We start from the raw sequence: 18,451 nt of genomic DNA, 5'->3' as shown, positions 1-18,451 counted from the left end.
CAACACCCACATTTTTAACTAGGCCATTGTCAACCAAATTCTAATTTGGGAAACACTAAAGCAGAATATTCATTTAATACTCTGTCATATCCTTCGTGTCATCGAGAAGCTGACCCTGTTTGTTCCCCACGGACCCCACTACTTTCATTAATCTTTTACAAGATTGAAGATCATTGTACTAGTTTTTTTTAGGCAGCCTGCTAACCTTCTCTCATGATTCCTCTTGGCTTCCCTTTTTTCAATCTTAGCCCCTCTCCTGTTTTTGTGTATGAACCTTCCCTTGGCACAGGACTGACAAGTATTTTGCTATGGATCTGAAGGTATTGAACAAAGACAGAAATATTTCGATTCTATGCTTTAAAAAATTGACCTTCTGAGGTTTCATTTGCCAGTTAGTGCTGCTCCAATAGTTTTTTTAAAAATATATTTTGTCTTTCCACAATAATGCAGGTCAAGGATAAAAGACATAGTCATCCAGCACAGAATGGGATACTTTGGTCCAACTAGTCCCTGCCAACCAAGTTTCCCAAACTAAATTAGTTCCACTTGCCTGCATTTGGCCCATATCCCTCTATACCTTTCCTATTCATGTGTCCTATTCAAATGTATTTTAAATATTGAAATTGTACCTGCATCCACCACTTCTTCTGGCAGTTCATGCTACATACAAACTACCCTCTGTGTGAAAACACTGACCTTCAGGTCCCTTTTGGATCTCCCTCCTCTCACATTAATAAATGTCCTCTAGTTTTCAATTCACCTACGCTATGGAAAAGACCTTTCCGGTACACCTTATCGATGCCCCTCATGATTTTATAAAACTTCCATAAGTTCATCCCTTAACCTCCCAAGCTCCGATGAAAACAGTCCCAGTTTATCAGTCAATCTGTAAGTCTCAAACTTTCCAGTCCCGGTAAATATTTTCTGAACCCTCTCCAATTTAATACTCGCCTTCCTATAGTGGAGTGCCCAGAACTGTACATAATTCTCCAATAGTGACCTCACCAAGTTTTGTACAACCTCAACATGAGGTCCCAACTCCTGAGAAATGAAGGCAAGTGTGTCAAACACCTCCTTAACCACTCTGTCTACCAGTGACGCAAATTTCAAAGAAATATGTACCTGAATACCTCAGTCCCTGTGTTCGACAACACTACTAGGGCCCTATCATTAACAGTATAAGTCCTGATCTTACACAGAAACGGAAATTGCTGGAAAAGCTCAGCAGGTCTGGTAGCACCTGTAAAGAGAAATCAGAGTTAACTTTACGGATCCGGTGACCCTCTCTTATAATCCCCTTCAACAACCTACCCACCACTGACATGAGGCTCACTGGTCTGTAGTTCACCCGCTGAGTGAAAAAGTTTTTTTTTAACCTAATCCTTTCTGAATCTCCTCCCCTTTACCCTTGATCTATGTCCTCTCATGATTTACCCTTCAGCCAAGGGGAACAGCTGCTCTCTATTCAACTTGTCCATATCCCACATAACCTTGCCCACCTCGAACTTGTTCCCCTTCAGTCTTCTCTGATCTAAAATGGTCAACAGTAGAGAACTGTGGCTGGAAGAGCTGTTACTTCTTTTTTTAGGCTTTGCAGCGCTGTAGCTGATTTCCTCAATTTCATGGAATTGTGAATGATTTTTTTTTCCACATGGAACTTTTGAAACAAAAGATCAAAAAAGATACCTTGAAAGGGAGGAAAGGGGAGAGAGAGCAGGAGTTTCGGCACAGACCCCGTGGAAGGTCTGAGAACAGCTCTCAAGTTCAACAAAAAACCCCAGGAGTGAATCTTCGCAACTGACTGATTGTGAAATTACAAGCATCTCTGATATCAATAAAGACAAAGTGAAATTCACAGCTGACCTTGGAGAGACCTCATTTTTGAACTCCTCTTGGCTGGCAGTGTCAGGATTTCATTGATCAACTAAGTTTTGTTTTTAAGACTTATAAACTTAGAAATCTTGATCTGCTTTTTCAAAGTCTGTAACAATGAGTTTTATGTTTTACTGCGATCTGATTTGATTAATGTTTTTGAATATAAAACATAGGTATTAAGTTATCCCAGAGCAATGTCTTTAGAGCAGTAAGACTACTACTTTCTGGGTCTATAATTTAAGGCCCAAAGATTGCCTTTAGGAGAGTGATGTGCTTTTCTGTCAGATGTGGGAGATGAGGGAGAATTCCAACATTCCTGATGATTATGTCTGCAGGAAGAGTGTCTGGTTGCCAATCCTATTGGATCATATAAATTGGTTGGAGCGCTAGTCAGAGACAATGAGGAATTTTTCAGAAGGCGGGGGTGTGATGGGTGGAAGTTTGAGGAAGGTAGAAAAACTGCAAACACAGTCAGGGAGGTGGGTTAACTCGAGGGAAGGTAGCTCAGGTAGGCAGGGAATGCAGGAATCTCCTGTGACTATCCCCGTCGCAAACAAGTGTGCTGCATTGGAAAGTCAAGGGGATGATGGACTCTGAGGGAAATAAGAGTCATAGAGCCCTATAGCACGGAGACAGGCCCTTCGGTCAAAACTGGTCCATGCCGACCAAAATGTCCATCCACGCTAACTCCATTTCCCTGCACTTGGCCCATACCCTTCTCATCCTTTCCTATCCATGTATTTGTCCCACTGCCTTTTAAATGTTGTTAATGTACCCGCCTCAACCACTTCCGCTGGCAGCTCATTCCATACCCGTACCACCCTCTGTGCCACTCATTCTTTCCCCTCTCACCTTAAAGTGATGCCCTCTTGTCCTCGACTCGCCAACCCTGCAGAAATAACTGAGTGCATTCACCCTATCCGTGCCTCTTGTGATCTTCTATACGATTCCCCCCTCAGTCTCCTATGTTTGAAAGAAATAAGTCCTAGCTTGTCCAGCCTCTCCCGATAACTCAGACCGTTGAGTCTAGACAACATCCTTGTAAATTTCTTATGCACTCTTTCCGGTTTAATAATATTCTTCCTATAGCAAGGTGACCAAAACTGTATACAACACTCCAAGTGCGGCCTCACCAACATCCTGTATAACTGCAACATAACTTCCCAACTACTGTACTCAATGCCCTGACTGATGAAGGCCAGTATGCCAAAAGTCTTCTTCACTGCCCTGTCTACCTGGGACTCCACTTCCAGAGAACCGTGCACCTGAACTCTAAGGTCCCTCTCTTCCACTACACATCCTAAGGCCCTACCATTCACCATGAAACTCCTACCTTGATTTGACTTTCCAAAATGCAAACCTCATACTTTTCTATATTAAACTCCATTTGCCATTTCTCGGCCCACTACCCCAGTTATAGAGTCAAAGAGATGTATAGCACGGAAACAGATCCTTCGGTCCAATTTGTCCATGCCGACCAGATATCCCAACCCAATCTAGTCCCATTTGCCAGCTCTTGGCCCATAGTCCCCTAAACCCTTCCTATTCATATACCCATCCAGATACCTTTTAAATGTTGCAATTATACCAGCCTCCACCACTTCCTCTGGCAGCTTATTCTATAGACGTACCACCCTCTGCTGAAAACATTGCCCCTTAGGTCTCTTTTATATCTTTCCCTTCTCACCCTAAACCTATGCCCTCTAGTTCTGGACTCCCCGACCCCAGGGAAAAGACTTTGTCTCTTTACTCTATCCATGCCCCTCATGATTTTATAAACCTCTATAAGGTCACCCCTCAGCCTTTGACGCTCCAGGGAAAACAGCCCCTGTTCAGCCTCTCACTATAGCTCAAATCCTCCAACCCTGGCAACATCCTTGTAAATCTTTTCTGAACCCTTTCAAGTTTCACAACATCTTTCCGATAGGAAGGAGACCAGTATTGCACACAATATTCCAAAAGTGGCCTAACCAATGTCCTGTACAGCTGCAACATGACCTCCCAACTCCTGTACTCAATACTCTGACCAATAAAGGAAAGCATACCAAACACCTTCCTCACTATCCTGTCTACCTGCGACTCTACTTTGAAGGAGCTCTGAACCTGCACTCCAAGGTCTCTTTGTTCAGCAACACTCCCTGGGACCTTACCATTAAGTGTATAAATACTGCTAAGATTTGCTTTCCCAAAATGCAGCACCTCGCATTTATCTGAAATAAACTCCATTTGCCACTTCTCAGCTCATTGGCCCATCTGGTCCAGATCCTGTTGTAATCTGAGGTACCCTCTTCACTGTTCACTACACCTCCAATTTTGGTGTCATCTGCAAACTTACTAACTGTACCTCTTATGCTCGCATCCAAATCATTTATGTAAATGACAAAAAGTAGAGGGCCCAGCACCGATCCATGTGGCACTCCACTGGTCACAGGCCTCCAGTCTGAAAACCAACCCTCCACCACCACCCTCTGTCTTCTCCCTTTGAGCCAGTTCTGTATCCAAATGGCTAGTTCTCCCTGTATTCCATGAGATCTAACCTTGCTAATCAGTCTCCCATGGGGAACATTGTCGAACGCCTTACTTAAGTCCATATAGATCACATCTACCACTCTTCCCTCATCAATCCTCTTTGTTACTTCTTCAAAAAACTCAATCAAGTTTGTGAGACATGATTTCCCACGCACAAAGCCATGTTGACTATCCCTAATCAGTCCTTGCCTTTCCAAATACATGTACATCCTGTCCCTCAGGACTCCCTCCAACAACTTGCCCACCACCGAGGTCAGGCTCACTGGTCTATAATTCCCTGCCTTGTCCTTACCACCCTTCTTAAACAGTGGCACCACGTTAGCCAACCTCCAGTCTTCCGGGACCTCACCTGTGACTTCCTGATCCATCTCACTAAGTTTTGCTCAACTCCACGTGCTTCAACCTTCTCAATCAGTTTCCCATGTGGGACCTTGTCAAAAGCTTTGCTAAAATCCATAAAAATTACATCAACTTAATTTCCATCATCCACACACTTGATCATATTTCCCCCCAAAAATTCAAACAGATCTGTGAGGTATGAAAAAGGAGAAAGTGAGGACTGCAGATGCTGGAGATCAGAGCTGAATGTGTGTTGCTGGAAAAGCGCAGCAGGTCAGGCAGCATCCAAGGAGCAGGAGAATCGACATTTTGGGCATGAGCCCTTCTTCAGGAATGAGGAAAGTGTGCCAAGCAGGCTAAGATAAAAGGTAGGGAGGAGGCACTTGGGGGAGGGGTGTTGGAAATGCGATAGGTCAAAGGAGGTTAAGGTGAGGATGATAGGCCGTGGGGGGGGAGGTCAGGAAGAAGACTTCAGGTTAGGAAGGCAGTGCTGAGTTTGAGGGTTGGGACTGAGACAAGGTGGGGGGAGGGGAAATGAGGAAACTGGAGAAATCTGAGCTCATTCCTTGTGGTTGGAGGGTTCCTAGGCGGAAGCTGGGCAGAGAAAATGACCTGGGGTGTGCAGTGAGAGAGAGACTCACTGAAATCCTTGTAGAGGGAGGAAGAGAGCTTCTTCAAGGAAGGCATCCTTGTAAGAGGATTCGCAGTAGGTTAAAATCTTCTAGGAGAAAGTGAGAACTGCAGAAGCTGGAGATCAGAGCTGAAAATGTGTTGCTGGAAAAGCGCAGCAGGTCAGGCTTCCACCTAGAAACCCACCAACCACAAGGGATGAACTCAGATTTCTCCAGTTTCCTCATTTCCCCTCCCCCCACCTTGTCTCAGTCCCAACCCTCGAACTCAGCACCACCTTTCTAACCTGAAATCTTCTTCCTGACCTCTCCGCCCCCACCCCCACTCTGGCCTATCACCCTCACCTTATCACCCTCACCTTAACCTCCTTCCATTATCGCATTTCCAATGCCCCTCCCCCGAGTTCCTCCTCCCTACCTTTTATCTTAGCCTGCTTGGCACACTTTCCTCATTCCTGAAGAAGGGCTCATGCCCGAAACGTCGATTCTCCTGCTCCTTGGATGCTGCCTGACCTTCTGCGCTTTTCCAGCAACACATTTTCAGCTCCCTCTAAAAAGTCAAACCACATTAGCTGTCCTCTCATCCTCTGGCTCTTCTCCAGTGGCCAGAGAGGAAGTAGAAATCAGTGTCAGTGCCGCTATAATTTCCTGCCTCACCTCCCACAGCAGTTTGTCTGGGCCTGGGGATTTGTCCATTTTTCAGCATGACAGAGCCTCCGATAGCTCCTGTGTCAAACTGTGCAAGCTCCTCACAGTCCTTTTCCTGAATCCCTTACCTGTGTTCCAGAGTGAAGACTGAAGAGAAGCATTCATTGAATACCCTTCCAGTGTCAAAGAACAAAGAACATTACAGCACAAGAACAGGCCCTTCGGCCCTCCAAGCCTAAGCTGATCCAGATCCTCAATCTAAACCTGCCACCTATTTTCTAAGGGTCTGTATCCCTCTGCTCCCTGCCCATTCATGTATCTGCCCAGATACATCTTAAATGACGCTATTGTACCCACCTCTATCAACTCCCCTGGCAATCTGTTCTGCGTAAAGGACTTTCCACACATATCTTCCTTAAACTTTTCCCCTCTCACTTTGAACTCGTGACCCCTAGTAATTGAGTTCTCCACTCTAGGAAAAAGCTTCTTGCTATCCCCCCCTGCCTACACCTCTCATGATTTTGTAGACCTCAACCTCCATCTTTCTAATGAAAACAATCCTAATCAACTCAACCCCTCTTCATAGCTAGCACCCTCCACACCAGGCAACATCCTGGTGAACCTCCTCTGCACCCTCTCCAAAGCATTCATATCCTTTTGGTAATGTGGTGACCAAAACTGTACGCAGTATTCCAAATATGGCCGAACCAAAGTCCTATACAACTCGAACATGACCTGCCAACTCTTGTACTCAATACCCTGTCCAATGAAGGAAAGCATGCCATATGCCTTCTTGACCACTCTACTGACCTGCATTGCCACCTTCAGGGAACAATGGACCTGAACACCCAAATTTCTCTGCACATCCATTTTCACTAGGATTTTTCCATTTACTGCATAGTTTGCTCTCAAATTGAGCTTCACACACAAGTTGCCTCCTTGATCCCTAATGGGCCCTACTGTTTCCCTGGTTGCTCTCTTTCCTCTGAGGTTTTCATTAAATATCTTAGAGTTTTCCCTAATCCTGTTCACAAATCCTTTTTCTAACCCTTTTTGCTCTTTGAATTGTTTTCTTTAGTTCCCTCCTGCATTTCCTGTATTCCTCTAGGGCTGCAGCTGAATTGCTCCCTATGGACTTGCTAAAAGCCTTTCTCTTCTTCCTAATCCAGTCCTGAACTGTCCTGGACACCCAGGGTTCTCTGAACTATCATTCCAATATTGACGATACACAGCATCACAGAGAAACAGATTGGGAGTGGACCTAGGACACCAGCTAACTTCCTGACTGAGAAGGAGAGGAATTTAATCATGATGAGTTCGAGAAAGAGATGAAGACAAGAGCATTGGAAGTAAACGTCTTTTCAGCTATGGAGTCCGTTGAGAGGAATCATACTGTGATCGATGAAATATATGAAATCTTAGCTAATGGCCAAAATGTATGTTGACAGCTGCTTTGGCCTGGGTGATTCACGTAAAGAATTCATGTCAGAACATTAAATCACATGACCAGTGGAAATTGGATACAAAGTTGACTTGGTCATAGAAGTCAGAGGGTAGTTGTGGAGGGGTGGGCTTTTTTTTTGACTGGATGCCTGTGACCAGTAGTGTTCTGCAAGAATCAGTGCTGACCCCGCTGTTGTTTCTAACATTTGTAAATAATTTTGATGAAAACGTAGGTGGTCTGATTAATAAGTTTCGAGAGTGTGGTGCTGGAAAAGCACAGCAGGTCAGGCAGCTTCCGAGGAGCAGGAGAATTGATGTTTCGGGCATAAGCCCTTCATCAGGAATGCCCGAAACGTCGATTCTCCTGCTCCTGGGATGCTGCCTGACCTGCTGTGCTTTTCCAGCACCACATTCTATCTTGACTCTGATCTTCAGCATCTACAGTCCTCACTTTCTCCCGATTAGTAAGTTTGCAGACGATGCAAAAATTGAAGTTGTGGGTCGTGAGGAAGTTCATGGAAGGATACAGCACAATCTAGATTGATTAGAAAATTGGGCAGAGAAATAATAAATGGAATTAAATCCAGGCAAGTGTGAGGTGATGTTTCTGATAGGTCAAATGCAAGAGGAATCGATACTGTAAATAACTGAGCACTTAGGAGTATTTAAATACAGAGGGATCTTGGGGTCCAAATTCATGGCTCTCTGAAAGTGGCGATATTAGTGGATAAGGTGGTAAAGAAAGCATACAGCACACTTGCCTTCAATGCTGGGATTAGTTTAGAATGACACGATGGTCAGCACAGACATCGTGTATGAAGAACCTGTTCCTAAATACCATCCAACGTTCACAAATTCCCTTGTGCCTTAACTGGCCGATAATAGCTCTGCTGTCCTGACTCAGTTGCTATCAACTCTAATTTTGGCCACTCATCTTCTGCTGCTGAACATTCTGTCTGGCTCCCATGCTGGGGCCTGCTAATTTAGTTTAAACCTTCCCCCCACAGCACTCACAAATCACCCTGCAAAGATGCTCATCCTATTTTGGTTCAGCTGCAATCCATCCACTTTGTACAGGCCCGACCACCCCAAACATGGTCCCAGAAATCTACAGTCTTCCTCCTATACTGTCTCCCAGTCAACTGGACTAATCTCCATACCTGTTAAATATTCTAAACAGAATTATATGCAAGCATCAGGCTGAAAGTATTTTTCCTGTTGAGTATTAGATAGGTAATCATTCTGTGTGACAAGCAGTATACGTGAGAGATGAGTAGGAATTGATAGTGCTAGTGCAAAACAAATATTGGAGAGAGAGAGGAATTTCCCAGATCAAATCGGTTCATGCAAGTAATCAATTTAACTGGCTATTTCATGAAAAGTTTTAGAATCCCTACAGTTTGGAAACAGGCCATTTGGCCCAACAAGTCCACACCGACCCTCCAAACAGTATCCCACCCAGACCCATTCCCCTACCCTATTACTTTACATTTACCCCTGACTAATGCACCTAACCTACACATCCCTGAGTGCTATGTGCGATTTAAAATGGCCAATTCACCTAACCTGCACATTTTTTTTCAAATTATGGGAGGAAACCAGAGCACCAGGAGGAAACCCACGCAGACATGGGGAGAACGTGCAAACTCCACACAGACAGCCGCCCGATGTTGGGATCAATCCTGGGCCCCTGGCGCTGTGAGGCAGCAGTGCTAACCACTGAGCCACTCTGCTACTGTTATTTAGTGTCCAAGAACAGTCTAATAATACAGTATATGTTTTGTGAAAAATATTTCTTGGATCAATTTTGAAATATTGTTTGTACATATTTACTCTTAAATTTTCTTCAAATAAAGGATGGGAATCTAATAATTGTGTCAATTAGGTTTAATGAATCATGAACGGCATTGATTAGATACCCCCGAGAGAAAGAAAAACCCTATTGACACTGGGGAGACTGGATTGAAGTTTGCAGTTGTACATTTGTTATGTTTCGCTCAGTGAATGAATATAAAACTCAGTGAAGATTGGCTCCTGGTCTCGCATTTCATCAACAAGCAGTCTGGACTTTAAAATGTGCAGGTTAGGTGAATTGGCCATGCTAAATTGCCCGTACTGTTAGGTGAAGGGGTAAATGTAGAGGAGTGGGTCTGGGTGGATTGCTCTTAGGAGAGTCGGTGTGGATTTGTTGGGCCAAAGGGCCTGCTTCCACACTGTAAATAATCTAATCTAATCTAATCTAATCTAGTGCATCAACAGGTTTGGTGAGCGAGTGAACAACCACTCCATTGTCTCGATGAGTTCTCAGTTCCGACGAGTAAATTAATTCATTTCCATAGCTGCCATATCTCCGCTGTCTTTCCATGGTGCAGGTTTCCTTGTGTCATCTCAGCTCCCACCTGTACTGTCTCTCCCTACTGTCAACGGCGCAATGTCCTTCCAGGCTACTTCAACAGTTAAAGCACTCTCCAAGATCAGCGCCCTAGAAACTCTCAGACCTGGTGACTTGATGTTTTTTTTTCCCAGTGACCCTGATGGTAAAAAAAAACTGTTTACCACAGACAGAACAGACAAACATTTCTCTCCCTAGATTCAATGTGATGATACACAGGCCCTGATTGTCTGTAAGATTTTCACATTGTGTTTGATTTGACTTTACTAACTACTGGCTCTCTCCTGCTAATATCCAGTAAAACGAGATTAGAAGTGACAACAATTCCAGTGCAGAATACAAACTCTGACCAAACAATATTAGTAACTGTGGGAAGATTTTCTTACTCTGAAGTGATAAATCATTGTCTCCCACTTTTCCTATTCCAACATACCTTCCAATCATAGCCAATTTCATTGTTACAATGGACTAAGGACCTCTCTCTGTGCGCTAGACTCTATCTTACTATCCTCTATTCTTTTTCCCAACATTAGCCTCCCCTGGAGAGAGCCATACATGTTTCCAGCTTGGAAATGTCCCCTTTGGCCCAATTTGACCAGTTTTCACAATTAAACTAGTCCCATTTGCCTGCATTTGGTTCACATCCCTCCATGGAGACAGTGAGGACTGCAGATGCTGGAGATCAGAGCTGAGAGTGTGTTGCTGGAAAAGCACAGCAGGTCAGGCAGCATCCGAGGAGCAGGAAAATTAACATTTTGGGCCAGAGCCATTCTTCAGGTCTGAAACATTGATTTGCCTGCTCCTCGGATGCTGCCTGGCCTACTTTTCCAGCACACGCTCTCAACCCACATCCCTCCATACTTATCCCACTCTTGTACCCACTCCGGCTTCTTAACTTGCCTTTGCCACTACTTCTACCCCATTGTCGACACTCACCAACCTCTGTGTAAACAAATTGCCCATTTTGACACTTTCGTATCTCTCCCCTCTCACTTTGGATCTATGCCCTCTAGCTTTGCACTCCCCTACCCAGGGGAAAGGCTGTTGACTATCTCCCTTGTCTATGCCACTGTGATTTTATAGATCTCTGTCAGGTCACCCCTCAGACTTCTACAATCCAGGGAAAAAAGTCCCAGCCTATCCAACCTCTGCTTATAACTCAAACCTTCCAGTCCCGGTGGCATCCTAGTAAATCTTTTATGTGCTCTTTCTAGTTTAATCATATCCTTTCTATAGCAGGACAACCAGAACTGCATGCAGTATTACAAATCCGGCCTCACCAACATCTTATACAGCTGTAACACGACTTCCCAAAACCTATACACAGTGCTCTGACCAATGAAAGCAGGGATGCTGAAAACCTTCTACTTGTGACTCTACTTTCAAGGAGCTATGAACCTGTATCCGTGGATCTCTTTGTTTTTAACACTCCCCAGGGCCCTGCTATGGGCTGGGTAATCCTTGTCCTGATTTGAGTTACCTAAATGCAACACCTTGCATTGATCTAAATTAAACTCCATCTGCCATTCCTCCGGCCACTGGCCCAGTTGATCAAGATTTCACTGTGTTCCCACCTTCTCCACTGTCCACTATACCACCAATCTTGGTGTCATCCACAAACTTAATAACCATACTTCCTAAATTCTCATCCAAATCATTTATATAAATGATGAATAACAGTGGACCCAGCACTGATTCCGAGGGCACACCACTGACTGAAAAACAACCCTCTACCACCACCCTCTGTCTTCCACTTTCAAGTCAATTTTGTGTCCAGTTGGATAGCTCTCTCTGGATCCCATGAGATTTAACCTGAGTCAACAACTGCCCATTCAGTAACTTGTCAAAGGCCTCGTTAAAGTTCACGTCGACAACATTTACTGCACTGCCTTCATGTACTATCTTAGTCACCCATTCAAAAAACTCAATCAAATTCGTGAGATACAATGTCCCGTACACAAAGGCATGCTGACTACCTCAGGACAGACCTTACCTCTATGAATACCTGTACATCCTGTCTCTCAGAATCCCCTCAAACAACTTACCCACCATAGATTTTAGGCTCACCGGTCTGTAGTCCTCAGGCATTTCCCTGCAGCCTTTCTTAAATAGTGGCAGAACATTAGCTGTCCTCCAATCTTCCGACACTTCTCCCACGGCTGTCAATGACACAATGTGCTAACTCTTGGATTCAGTTTCAACACCCTCTATTCTCCTCCAGAATATGTCACCCCAGCATCCAACAGAAGTTAACAAAGTATTTTTCAAGGGGATGTCACAGTCACAACCAGGGACGATTCACATGTACTTGATGTCCTGGTTAGGTCACTCCACTTTTCATCCTATTTCTTGTCCCAGTTTGAAGAACGGGCTCTGGCAGCTTAATGATATCTAGAATGCACACACTTCCCTTCCCTGTGGAAACCACTCAGTCTACCTGGGGGCCAGTTGTCAGGACTGCACATATGCTGACAAAACAAGCTTTCCTCAAGTACCATACTCTGATTCAGTAGAATATCAAAGTTCATTGAAGTGTTCTTGTTGTTCAACAGGTCACAGGGGTCAAAGTCTCTCTGAGCCCTACATCGCCCTGGCTTTGCTTCACCAAAAGACATTGTGTGGCAGTTGTCTTGTCTTTTTATGGCTGCTTGTGCTTGTTCCTTTCTCAAGTGGCAGGTTTCCCCCTACCTAGCCCTCTCAAGATTTTGAAAACATTTTGTTGTGATTGGAATCAGGTCAGCCAGGTGGACCTCACAGAACATGAGTTCCCTGTTACTCTGGCACAGTCAGGGAGCTCTGGTTGACAGATGTAAACAGGAGTGTCAGACATCCAGTTCACTCTGAGAGCTGGTTCTGAGTGAGGCCAGTGTCACGTACTATGCACGTGTAAATAAAGGGTGACTTGGTGACAGGATACTAGTCTCTGTGGATAGAAATGAAAATGCCCCTGACAACATTTGCTTGCAATACTCATAGAACTTAGTACGTTACAATGCAGTTCAAGCTCTTCAGCCCTCGATGTTGCGCTGACCTGTGAAACCAATCTGGTCTTTTTATGTTGGGGTAAGCATTTCTGGCATCGTGCTGTTATTTGGGAAGCTTGACTCTTTCAATCCTCCTGTTGAAGACTGGGCCCAGTACATAGAAAGAATGCATTTTTATTTCTGGGCAAACGACATCGAAAATCAACGAGTAATTCTCCTGACACCTTGCGGACCCGCAGCCTTCTCGGTCATTAGGAGCCTTCCTTTTTCTGAGGCGCCAGATAATGAAACCTTTTAAGAGTTGATGGATTTAATTAAGGAATATCATGAGCCCCAGCCTCCTCTAATTCTGAGGTGCTATCGGTTTTACTCGGCAATTAAAGAATCAGGGGAAAACTTGTTGAAGTTTTTGATGAGGTTAAGATGACTGGCAGAGGCATGTGACTTTGATTTAACCCTTAATGGGGTTAAATGTGGGATTGGTATGTTTGGTATGTGGGATTAAGTATGTAACCATGTAAGAGCGCTTACTAGCTGAAGCCCAGTTGGACTTCAAACAGGAACTACAACTGCTCTCTCATTAGAAAATACATCAGGTGGAGCATATTTTTTAAAAAATGATAGTAAGGAGAAGCCCAGGGAACTGTAGACCAGTCAGCCTGACAACAGTGGTTGGCAGGTTGTTGGAGGGGATTCTGAGGGACAGGATTTCCATGTATTTGGAAAGGCAAGAACTGATTAGGGACAGTCAGTATGGCTTTGCATGTGGGAAATCGTGTCTAACTTGATTGAGTTTTTTGATAAAGAGGATTGATGAGGGCAGAGCAGTGGATGTTGTCTATGTGGACTTCAGTAAGGCGTTCAACAGGGTTCCACATGTAGTTTGGTTAGCAAGGTTAGATCACACGGAATACAGGGAGAACTAGCCATTTACATACAAAATTGGCTCAAAGGTAGGAGACAGAGGGTGGTGGTGGAGGGTTACCTTTCGGACTCCAGTCTGTGACCAGCGGTGTGCTGCAGGATCAGTGCTAGCTCCACTGCCTTTTGTCATTTATATAAATGTTTTGGATGTGAACATAGGAGGTATGGTTAGTAAGTTTGCAGATAAAACCAAAATTGGTGGTGTAGTGGACAGCGAAGGTTAGCTCAGAGTACAACAGGACCTTGATCAGATGAGCCAATAGGCTGAGGAGGGGCAGATGGAGTTTAATCAGGATAAATGTGAGGTGCTGCATTTTGGAAAGGCAAATCAGGGCAGGGCTTATACTCTTAATGGTAAGGTCCTGGGGAGTGTTGCCGAATAGAGACCTTGGAGTGCAGGTTCATAATTCCTTGAAAGTGGACTTGCAGGCAGACAGTGTAGTCAAGAAGGCCTTTATTGGTCAGAGCATCGAGTATCAGAGTTGGAATACTGTGTTCAATTCTGGTCTCCCTCCTATAGGAAAGATGTTGTTCATCCAGAAAGGGTTCAGAAAAGATTTATAAGGATGTTGCCAGGGTTGGAGGGCTTGAGCGACAGGGAGAGGCTGAATAGGCTGGGGCTGTTTTCCCTGAGCATCAGAGGTTGAGAGATTTATAAAATCATGAGGGGCATGGATATGGTGAATAGACAAGCTCTCTTCCCAAAGGTAGAAGAATCTAAAACTGGAGGGCATAGGTTTAAGGTGAGAGGGGAAAATTTAAAAAGGGCCTAAGGGGCAACTATTTCATGCAGAGGGTGGTCGTATGTAGGAAGAGCTGCTAGAGGAAATGGTAGAGGCTGGTACAATTACAACATTTAAAAGGCATCTGGATGGGTGTATGAATAGGAAGGGATGGAGGGATATGGGTCAAATGCAGACAAATGGGACGAGATTAATTTAGGATATCTGATCGGCATGGAGGAGTTGGGCTGAAGGGTCTGTTTCTGTGCTGTAATCTCTATGACCTCTATATAGTTAAAGGATACACCGTGAGAAGTGGACACCAGGCCGACTGAGTTTGGGAAAAACCACTTGAGTGAAGGCAATTGCATAGCATCACTCAGGACATACATTGAACAGAGGGACTTTAGGTCAGCCCACAAAAGACCCCAAAACAAAGCCAAGCCTTTGGCTAAAGGGGTTGGGAAGTCATGTTGAGGTTGCACAAGACAGTGGTGAGGCCTCCTGTGGAATAGTGTGTCCAGTTCCGGACACCCTGCTATACGAAGGATATTAGTAAGCTGGAGAGGGTTCAGAAGGGATTACCAAGATGGTGCTGTGCATGGGACGTTATAAACAAAGGCTGGATAGACTGGGATGTTTCTCACTGGAGCATAGGAGGTTGAGACGTGACCTGAGAGAGGTCTTTAAAATAATGAGGGGTATAGATAGAGTTAATGGTAGTTGTCTTTCTGCTAGGATGGGGAAATTTTAAGACACATTTTTAAGGTGAGAGGAGAAAGATTTTTAAAAAAAGAGGGCAATTTTTTTTTACACGGAATGTGGTTTGTGAGTGGAATAAAATCCTGAGGAAGTGGTGGACATGGGTACAATGGCAGTGTTTAAAAGACATTTGGATAAGTATATGAATAGGAAAGGGTTTGGAGGAATATGGGCCAGGTAGGTGGGACTAGTTTTGTTTGGGATTATGCTCGGCATGGACTGGTTGGACCAAAGGGTCTTTTTCTGTGATGTATGATTCTATGACTCTATAAGCCTCATCCAAATGGTTGACAGTTTTTCAGGACTCAGGTCTGTCGTTCCTGCCACCATGCAGACTCAAGACAGCAAAAGAGTCCCACAAGACCTAAATTTGAGTCAGAGAACTCAGAAACTGGTATTCAGGAGAGTGCACACCTTGGGAAACTCACCTATATCTGATTTGGAACAGTTAAATTTCCGAGCAACATCCAAATAAGAACCAATCAAAATAAGCATCTGGTTACAGTCACCTGGTTCTAAGGGAGGTTGATACCGACGGCTCTGTCATTGATTGCAGAACCAGTCCTCAACAAAATTCATTCTGGACTTCAACCCTTAAGGTAGCGAGACTGAGAACCTATATCAGGGCACATTTACAGATTAGGAGTACAACTTTGGTTCCGATCTCGTACGAGAAGCAACTGCTTCAGTTCCCACTGGTTGTAGTAAAAGACTCAGGCCTGAGCTTGATGGGGGTTAACTTGGTTCAGAAAGATTCATCTTGATTGGCTCAACGTTTTTTAATGAGAAAATGACTGTCTGAGTGAAGACCTAATTTAAATACCCAGACGTTTTTCAGCAAGGTCTAGGGTTTGTGTTGTTTAAGAATTGCTCTTTCAGTCACTAAGAGTTTTCTGGGAGTGGAAGAAGTCACTTTGGGTGTTTTACAGAGAGTAAGCAATGCGAGGTTTTTGGAATCAGCAAACATGCTGGAGTTGGGGCTGCCTGTGTCTGTGAGGAAAGGGGAGATAATTCAGACAATCACACAGCATTTACAATTGCCAGAAATGCCATTAGAATCTTGGGAATTGGCTAAAATTCAATTGCACGTGAAACAGTTTGAATTATGATTCAAAGCAGAGGGAAAAGGAAAGGAAAGGAAGGCCCAAGGAGAAGAAAGGGAGAAAGTAAGAGAAGAAAGGGAGAGAGAGAGAGAGAAGAAAGGGAGAAAGAAAGAGTTTTTGAGCTTCAGAGGTTGGAAATGAAAACTGAAAAGTCAACTTACATTGGTGGTGGCAGAGGTAAAAAGTAGGAGTGATGGGGACTGTGATGACTGTCATCGCCCCAAAGACCTGGTGGGGATCTTTTTAAATATGTCCAAGTATTGTCTAAACTTGACGAGAAGGATGCAGAATCCTTTTTCATTCAATTTGAGAAAGTGGCTAAACAAATGAAATGGCTCGTGACCACATGGGTATTGTTGATCCAAACAAAATTGGGTTGATCCAAACGAAATTGCATCACAATCTGAGAAAGTACTTAGGAAGTATAATGAGGTGTAAAGTTAGCGAGTTTTGTGAAGATTTGTAGCTCAGGTTGAGGTTCTGGATGTAGGTTTGCTCGCTGAGCTGGAAGGTTCATTTTCAGATGTTTTGTCACCATACTAGGTAACATCTTCAGTGAGCCTCCGGACAAAACTCCATCTTAAGTGCATATGAGCTAGGACCAGAAGCCTATAACAATGTTCAAGAATCTAAGGAGGGATTCTGGTCAAATGTACATGGCGTTTGAAAGGATCAAACAAAGTAGTTTTGATAAGTGGATAAGGGCACTGAAAACATATCATACATATAATGCTTTTATAGGGACGATTATTTTACAGGAGTTCAAAAATTCACTTCCTGAAGTACAGAGAATTCATGTGGAAAAGTAGAGAGCTAAGACTTGCAAGATTAGCAGCGAAAGTGACGATGATTATGAGTTGGTTCATATATCAAAGTTTGGCTTCTGACATCAATTTTAATCTCAAAGGGATAAATACTGGGAAAAAGAGAAATCCTCAGGTGGTAAGGGAAAAGGCGATCTCATTGAAGATAGTAAGGGCAGTTTACCACAGGGTTAAAAAAAACAATTGACTTAACTGCAACTCTATCAAAATACTTAATAAAATAGATATATTCACTACTGCTAATTAACTATTCCAGTCTAGTAACACCCCATGAACATCCCATAGTTCCTTGAAAATAGAGTCACAGGTAGATAGAATAGTGAAGAAGGCGTTTGGTATGCTTTCCTTTATTGGTCACATTGCAGCTGTACAGGATGTTGGTTAGGCCGCTTTTGGAATATTGCATGCAATTCTGGTCTCCTTCCTATTGGAAGGATGTTGTGAAATTTGAAAGGGTTCAGAATAGATTTACAAGGATATTGGCAGGGTTGGAGGGTTTGGGCTGCAGCGAGAGGCTGAATAAGCTGGGGCTGTTTTCCCTGGAACATCGGAGGTTAAGGGGTGACCTTAAAGAGGTTTTGTCGAATCATGAGGGGCATAAATAGGATAAATAGACAAGTTCTTTTCCCGGGGTGTGGGAGTCCAGAACTAGAGGGCATAGGTTTAGGATGAGAGGGACAAGAGAGGGTGGTGCATAATTGGAATGAGCTGCCAGAGGAAATGGTGGAGGCTGGTACAATTACAACATTTAAAAGGCATCTGGATGGATATATGAATAGGAAGGGTTTGGATAGATATGGGCCAAGTGCTAGCAAATGGGACTCAAGTAGGTTGGGATATCTGGTTGACATGGACAAGTTGGACCGAAGGGTCTGTTTCCGTGCGGTATGTCTCTGTGACTCTATAAGTCCCCAGCAACTGCTATTAAAAAATTAAAATTAAAACTAAAAATTCCTGGCTCAGGGGAGTTTGATCCCACCCATTCAAGCTTCTTTTATTGTTCCAACCTCAGAAAAAACTTTTACTCTTTAGGTTATTAGATTCAAACAGACAGCTCTTCAAAAGAAAACAGGACAAAATACACCTCTGAAACCCATAGTATCATCACAGGACTATCATTGGAGCCAAGGACACCTTACATGTAAGCCAGGAAGCATTTCCATGATTCTGCAAGGCCTGCTCAATGCCATTTGCTTTCCATACAAAAGTAGAGGCAGAAATCAGGAGGGTGAAAAGCAAAGAGATCATCAAACCAGTCCAATTTGTAGAATGGGCAG

This window comes from Chiloscyllium punctatum, chromosome 31 (assembly GCF_047496795.1).
Source record: "Chiloscyllium punctatum isolate Juve2018m chromosome 31, sChiPun1.3, whole genome shotgun sequence".
Taxonomy (NCBI): Eukaryota; Metazoa; Chordata; class Chondrichthyes; order Orectolobiformes; family Hemiscylliidae; genus Chiloscyllium; species Chiloscyllium punctatum.
The sequence above is the reverse complement of the archived record's forward strand: the minus strand, read 5'-3'. Positions refer to the sequence as shown.